At 36.8% G+C, this 8,756-nt stretch overlaps 1 pseudogene; it reads left to right on the top strand.

Annotated features, from left to right (window-relative positions):
* The first annotated feature begins 8,386 nt into the window (after nucleotides 1–8,386).
* LOC113931715 lies at nucleotides 8,387–8,470 on the top strand (annotated as a pseudogene).
* Nucleotides 8,471–8,756: the final 286 nt, after the last annotated feature.

Raw genomic sequence — 8,756 nt, 5'->3', positions numbered from 1 at the left:
TTGGCATATATATATATAAGTTGTTCTCTTTTTAAAATTTTGAGATGCAGTTTCTTCTAACAGATCAAAATATACCCTAAATCACTAGTGTATGGCTTTGTTCTAGTCTCCTGCCTGATCACATTCTCTCCCTTTTTTTTTTAATCTTCTTTCTTTTTCTAAACAACTTCTGATCTTATCAATTCCTTTTATAAAATCTTTTATAATTTTCATCTTTACAGTCATATTCCATCCCTTTATTGTATCAATCCTTATTTTGTACATATATAAGTCTTTCTTTAAAATTTTAGGAGGCACTTTCTTCTAACAGACCAAAATACACCCAAATTCTAGTGTGTGGCACTGATCTATGCACTAGCCTGATCATATTCTGTTTTTTTTTGTTTTGTTCTGTTTTTGTTTGTTTTTATCTTTTTCTTTTCCTTTTTTCTTTCTTTCCCTTTCTTTTCCCCTGGTTTCAGGTCTTTTCTGATTTGTTTAGAGTATATTTCCTGGGGACGTTGTTAACCTGTTAGCATTTTGTTCTCTCATTCATCTATTCTCCTCTGGACAAAATGACAAGACAAAAAAAAAATCACCTCAACAAAAAGAACAAGAGGTAGTACCGTCTGCCAGGGACCTACTCAATACGGACATTGGTATGATGTTGGACCTAGAGTTCAGAATCACGATTTAAAGATACTAGCTGGGCTTGAAAAAAGCATGGAAGTTATTAGAGAAACCCTTCCTGGAGAAATAAAAGAACTAAAATCTAACCAAGTCAAAATCAAAAAGGCTATTCATGAGGTGCAATAAAAAATGGGGGCACTAAGTGCTAGGATAAATGAGGCAGAAGAGAGAATCAGCGATATAGAAGACCAAATGATGGAAAATAAAGAGGCTGAGAAAAAGAGAGATAAACAACTACTGGATCACGAAGGCAGAATTCGGGGGATAAGTGATACGATAAGACGAAACAACATTAGAATAATTGGGATCCCAGAAGAAGAAGAAAGAGAGAGGAGGGCAGAAGGTATATTGGAGCAAATAATAGCAGAGAACTTCCCTAATGTGGGGAAGGAAACAGGCATCAAAATCCAGGAGGCACAGAGAACCCCTCTCAAAATCAATAAAAGTAGGTCAACACCCCGACATCTGATAGTAAAATTTACCAGTCTCAGAGACAAAGAGAAAATCTTGAAAGCAGCTCGGGAGAAGAGATATGTAACCTACAATGGTAGAAACATTAGATTGGCAACAGACTTATCCACAGGGACCTGGCAGGCCAGAAAGGACTGGCATGATATCTTCAGAACACTAAACAAGAAAAATATGCAGCCAAGAATACTATATCCAGCTAGGCTGTCATTAAAAATGGAAGGAGAGATAAAAATCTTCCAGGACAAACAAAAACTAAAGGAATTTGCAAATACAAAACCAGCCCTCCAAGAAATATTTAAAGGGGTCCTCTAAGCAAAGAGAGAGCCTAAAAGCAGCGTAGACCAGAAAGGAACACAGACAATATACAATAACAGTCACCTTACAGGCAATACAATGGCACTAAATTCATATCTTTCAATAGTTACCCTGAATGTAAATGAGCTAAATGCCCCAATCAAAAGACACAGGCTATCAGATTGGATGGAAAAACAAGACCCATCAATATGCTGTCTGCAAGAGACTCATTTTAGACCCAAAGACACCCCCACATTGAAAGTGAGGGGGTGGAAAACCAATTACCATGCTAATGGACACCAAAAGAAAGCTGGGGTGGCAATCCTTATATCAGAAAAATTAGATTTAAAAGAAAGACTGTAATAAGAGATGAGGAAGGACACTATATCCTACTTAAAGGGTCTATCCAACAAGAAGATCTAACAATTGTAAATATCTATGCCCCGAACATGGGAGCAGGCAATTATATAAGCCAATTAATAACAAAAGCAATGAAACACATTGACAACAATACAATAATAGTGGGGGACTTTAACACCACCCTGACTGAAATGGTCAGATCATCTAAGCAAAAGATCAATAAGGAAATAAAGACTTTAAATGACACACTGGACCAAAAGGACTTCACAGACATATTCAGAACATTTCATCCCAAAGCAATGGAATACACATTCTTCTCTAGTGCCCATGGAACATTCTCCAGAATAGATCACATCCTAGGTCACAAATCAGGTCTCAACCGGTACCAAAAGATTGGAATTATTCCCTGCGTATTTTCAGACCACAGTGCTTTGAAACTAGAACTCAATCACAAGAGGAATGTCGGAAAAAACTCAAATATATGGAGGCTAAAGAGCACCCTACTAAAGAATGAATGGGTCAAACAGGAAATTAAAGAAGAATTTTAAAAAATTCATGGAAACCAATGAAAATGAAAACACAACTGTTCAAAGTCTTTGGGATACAGCAAAGGCAGTCCTAAGAGGAAAGTATATAGCAATACAAGCCTTTTTCAAGAAACAAGAAAGGTCTCAAGTACACAACCTAACCCTACACCTAAAGGAGCTGGAGAAAGAACAGCAAATAAAGCCTAAACCCAGCAGGAGAAGAGAAATCATAAAGATCAGAGCAGAAATCAATGAAATAGATACCAAAAGAACAGTAGAACAGATCAACGAAACTAGGAACTGGTTCTTTGAAAGAATTAACAAGATTGATAAACCCCTAGCCAGACTTATCAAAAAGAAAAGAGAAATGACCCAAATCAACAAAATCATGAATGAAAGAGGAGAGATCACAACCAACACCAAAGAAATACAAACAATTATAAGAACATATTATGAGCAACTCTATGCCAGCCAATTAGATAACCTGGAAGAAATGGGTGCATTCCTAGAGATGTATCAACTACCAAAATTGAACCAGGAAAAATAGAAAACCTGAACAGACCTATAATCACTAAGGAAATTGAAGCAGTGATCAAAAATCTCCCAACAAACAAAAGCCCAGGGCCAGATGGCTTCCCAGGGGAATTCTACCAAACATTTAAAGAAGAATTAATACCTATTCTTCTGAAACTGTTCCAAAAAATAGAAATGGAAGGAAAACTTCCAAACTCGTTTTATGAGGCCACCATTACCTTGATCCCCAAACCAGACAAAGACCCCATCAAAAAGGAGAACTACAGACCAATATCCTTGATGAACATGGATGCAAAAATTCTCACCAAAATACTAGCCAATAGGATCCAACATTACATTAAAAGGATTATTCACCAAGACCAAGTGGGATTTATCCCTGGCCTGCAAGGATGGTTCAACATCCGCAAATCAATCAAAGTGATACAATATATTAAGAAAAGAAAGAACAAGAATCATATGATCCTCTGAATAGATGCAGAAAAAGCCTTTGACAAAGTACAGCATCCTTTCTTGATCAAAACTCTTCAGAGTATAGGGATAGAGGGTACATACCTCAATATCATAAAAGCCATCTATGTAAAACCTACAGCGAATATCATTCTCAATGGGGAAAAGCTGAGAGCTTTCCCCCTAAGGTCAGGAACGCGGCAGGGATGTCCACTATCACCACTGCTATTCAACATAATATTAGAAGTCCTAGCCACAGCAATCAGACAACAAAAAAAATCAAAGGCATCCAAATCGGCAAAGAGAAAGTGAAACTCTCACTCTTTGCAGATGATATGATACTGTATGTGGAAAACCCAAAAGACTCCAACCCAAAACTGGTAGAACTCATACAGGAAATCAGTCAAGTGGCAGGATATAAAATCAATGCACAGAAATCAGTGGCATGCCTGTACACCAACAACAAGACAGAAGAGATACAAATTAAGGAGTCGATCCCATTTACAATTGCACCCATAACCATAAGATACCTAGGAATAAATCTAACCAAAGAGGCAAAGGATCTGTACTCAGAAAACTATAAAATACTCGTGAAAGAAATTGAGGAAGACACAAAGAAATCGAAAAATGTTCCGTGATCATGGATTGGAAGAACAATCATTGTGCAGATGTCAATGCTACCTAGAGCAATCTACACATTCAATGCAATCCCCATCAAAATACCATCCACTTTTTTCAAAGAAATGGAACAAATAATCCTAAAATTTGTATGGAACCAGAAGAGACCCTGAATAGCCAGAGGAATGTTGAAAAAGAAAAGCAAAGCTGACAGCATCACAATTCCGGACTTCCAGCTCTATTACAAAGCTGTCATCATCAAGACAGTATGGTACAGGCACAAAAACAGACACATAGATCAGTGGAACAGAATAGAGAGCCCAGAAATGGACCCTCAACTGTATGGTCAACTCGTCTTTGACAAAGCACGAAAGAATGTCCAATGGAAAAAAGACAGTCTCTTCCACAAATGGTGTTGGGAAATTGGACAGCCACATGCAGAAGAATGAAACTGGACGATTTCCTTACACCACACACAAAAATAGACTCAAAATGCTTGAAACATCTAAATGTGAGACAAGAGTCCATCAAAATCCTAAAGGTGAACACAGGCAGCAACCTCTTCGACCTCAGCCGCAGCAACTTCTTCCTAGAAACATCACCAAAGGCAGGGAAGCAAGGGCAAAAATGAACTATTGGGATTTCATCAAGATAAAAACTTTTGCACAGCAAAAGAAAAAATCAACAAAACAAAAGACAACCGACAGGATGGGAGAAAATATTTGTAAATGACATATCAGATATAGGGCTAGTATCCAAAATCTATAAAGAACTTATCAAACTCAACACCCAGAGAACAAATAATCCAATCAAGAAATGGGCAGAAGACATGAACAGACATTTTTCCAAAGAAGACATCCAAATGGCCAACAGACACATGAAAAAGTGCTCAACATCGCTCGGCATCAGGGAAATCCAAATCAAAACCTCAATGAGATACCACCTCACACCAGTCAGAATGGCTAAAATTAACAAGTCAGGAAACGACAGATGTTGGCGGGGATGTGGAGAAAGGGGAACCCTCCTCCACTGTTGGTGGGAATATAAGCTGGTGCAGCCCCTCTGGAAAACAGTATGGAGGTTCCTCAAACAGTTGAAAATAAAACTACCATACGATCCAGCAATTGCACTACTGGGTATTTACCCCAAAAATACAAATGTAGGGATCCGAAGGGGTATGTGCACCCCAATGTTTATAGCAGCAATGTCCACAATAGCCAAACTGTGGAAAGAGCCAAGATGTCCATAGACAGATGAATGGATAAAGAAGAAGTGGTATATATGCACAATGGAATATTATGCAGCCATCAAAAGGAATGAGATCTTGCCATTTGCAACAACGTGGATGGAACTGGAGGGTGTTATGCTGAGTGAAATAAGTCAATCAGAGAAATACATGTATCATATGACCTCAGTGATATGAGGAATTCTTATTCTCAGGAAACAAATTGAGGGTTGCTGGAGTGGTGAGGGGTGTGGGAGGGATGGTGTGGCTGGGTGATAGACATTGGGGAGGGTATGTGCTATGGTGAGCGCTGTGAATTGTGCAAGACTGTTGAATCACAGATCTGTACCTCTGAAACAAATAATGCAATATATGTTAAGAAAAAAAAAAGAAGATAGCAGGAGGGGAAGAATGAAGGGGAGTAATTGGAGCCAGAGACGAACCATGAGAGACTATGGACTCTGAGAAACAAACTGAGGGTTTTAGAGGGGAAGGGGTTGGGGGGATGGGTTAGCCTGGTGATGGGTATTAAAGAGGGCACGATCTGTGTGGAGCACTGTGTGTATACACAATGAATCATGGAACACTACATCAAAATCTAATTATGTATGGTGATTAACATAACAGTAAAAAATTTAAAGATAAAAAATATAAATGGAATCATGTATTCTCTTGTATATGGATTTTTACAAACATCATATTAATTTGCTCAGGCTGTCATAATAAATACCACAGACTGGGTACCTTAAATAACAGAAATTTATTTTGTCATGTTTCTGGAGAATTTCAAGATCAAGGTGTTGGAAGGGCCAGTTTCCAGTGAGAGCTCTCTGTTCCTGTCTTTCAGACAGCCACCTTCTTGCTGTATTCTCACACGGCCTTTCCTCAGTGAATTATGCAGAAAGTGAGAGAAAGAGCATGAGAGCATGAGAGAGTGAGCGAGAGAGTGAGAGGGAGCAAGAGAGCTTTCCCATGTCTCTTCTTATAAAGACACTAATCCTTTTGGATTAAAGTCCCACCTTTATTATCTTATATAATTTTAATGACTTCTTTAGAGGCCTTATCTCCTTATATAGCCACCTCAGAGTTTAGGGTCTCAACACATGAATATTAGAGGGACACAAACATCCAGTCCATTAACAAGCATAATGCTTTATGGATTCATCCACGTTTTTGTGTTTCAGTCATGTATTCCTTTTTTGCTTCTGAGTAATATTCCATTTGTGGAAATACTGCAATTGGTTTATTCATTCACCTGTTGATGGATATTTGGGTTATCTCAAGATTTGGGTATGTTATAAATTAACATTTCTAGGAACATTTCTGTATAAGTCTTTGAATATACTTTGTTTTCATTTCTTTGAAGCTAAGAGGTAGTAGCAGAATTGCTGGTTCATATAGTAAGTGGAAGTGTATGTTTCATATGACAGTAAACTGCCAAAATGGAAGTACCATTTTACATTCCTGTCAGGAGTATTTGAAGGGGTATGTGTACCCCGATGTTTATAGAAGCATTATCAACTATAGCCAAATTATGGAAAGAGCCCAAATGTCTATTGACTGATGAATGGATAAAGAAGATGTGGTATATATGTATAAGTACATATATATAATGGAATATTATTCAGCCATCAAAAAGAATGAAATCTTACCATTTGCAACAATGTGGTTGGAGCTAGAGTGTATTATGCTAAGTGAAATAAGTCAGTCAGAGAAAGACAAATATCATTTGATTTCACTCATGTGGACTTAAGAAACAAAACAGATGAACATAGTGGAGGGGGAAAAAAAGAGAGGGAAACAAACCATTGGAGACTCTTAATGATAGAGAACAAACTGAGGGTTGATGGAGGGAGGTGGGTGGGGGATGGGCTAGATGGGTGATGAGTATTAAGGAAGGCACTTATGATGAGCATTGGGTGTTGTATGTAAGTGGTGAACCTCTGAATTCTACTTCTAAAACCAATATTGCACTGTATGTTAACTAACTAGGAAGTTGAAAAGAAAAATAAACAAGTAAATAAATTTTTAAAAAAATGTCAAAACGTGGGGAAAAAAAGGATAGGAGAGCTGAAGCGGCTCCACATCATCATGAATACTTGATTTTGTCAGCCTTTTAATTTTAGACATTTTAGTGAGTATGCAATGATATTACATTGTGACTTTAATTTGCATTTCTCTGATGACTAATGATATTGAACATTTAAAATTTGCATATCTGTAAGGCGCTGATCTTTTACTGTGCAGTGTCTATTCAAATCATTTGCCTATTTTTAATGGGAGTTGTCTTTCTTCTATTTGTCATATTGTATGAGTTATTTATATGCTCTTGATATAGATCCTTTATCTGATATATGCATTATGAATATTTTCTAAGTTTTAACCTGCTTTTCATTTTCCTAATTGTGTCTTTCTAAAAGAAGACATTTTAAATTTTGTTGAAATCAAATTAACCGTTTTTTCTTTATAATTTGTGACATTTGTGCCCTATCTCATGAACCTCTGCCTGACTTAAATTCACAAAAATTTTCTCTCATTTCTTCAAATATATTTTATGAATTTACTTATACATTTAGGTTTATGATCCATTTCAAATTTCTTTTTTGGGTATATAAGGTAATGATCAAGTTTCATCCCCCCCTCCCCCCGTGGATATCCAGTTGTCTTAACCATTTTTTAAAAAGCTTTTCCCATCGAATTATCTTGATGTTTTTGTTGAAAACCAATTGGCCATAAATGTGAAGTTCTATTTCTGGACTATTTATTCTCATCAGTTGATCTGTATCTCCATCTTTGCAGCAATATATCACTTTTTTTTTGATTGTTGTAGAAAAATAGAAGAAATAGAAAGGAGTAGAATAATTCCTTCATTTTTTTCCCCACAATTGTTTTGGCTATTCTGTCTTTTGCATTTCCACATAAATTTTAGAATCAACTTGTCAATTTCTGTCAAAAAGACTGCTGAGATATTGGTTAGAATTGCATCAATTCTACATACCAACTTAGGGAGAATTGATATCTTAGTACTGAGTTTTCCAATCCATGAATATCGTATATCTGTAAATTTATTTAGGTTTTCTTTCATTTATCCTGGCAATATCTCATAGTTTTCAGTGTAACAATGATTTTGACCTTGTACATCTTTCATTAAGTTGTAATGATTCTCTGTTTTTTTTCCTTTATTATGTTTATATGGAGAACTATACTGATTGATTTTCAAATGATAATCAAACTTTCATCTAGCTTTGCACAGTGGCGGTATCGTAACCAATGAGGTTTATCCAAGGTGCGATTATTGCTAATTGAAAACTTTTCCCTAATCAAATTTTCATCTCTAGGGCGGCTCTATTTTCAACCCAAAGATACAAATGTAGTGATCCGAAGGAGTATGTGCACCCCAATATTTATAGCAGCAATGTCCACAATAGCCAAACTATGGAAAGAACCAAGATGTCCATCAACAGTTGCATGGATAAAGATGTGGTGTGTGTGTGTGTGTGTATACACACACACACACACACACACACACACACACACACACACACAATGGAATATTATGCAGCCATCAAAAGGAATGAAATCTTGCCATATGCAATGACGTGGATGGAACT

The sequence above is a fragment of the Zalophus californianus genome, chromosome X (assembly GCF_009762305.2).
Source record: "Zalophus californianus isolate mZalCal1 chromosome X, mZalCal1.pri.v2, whole genome shotgun sequence".
NCBI lineage: Eukaryota > Metazoa > Chordata > Mammalia > Carnivora > Otariidae > Zalophus > Zalophus californianus.
This window is presented reverse-complemented; position numbering and strand designations above follow the sequence as displayed.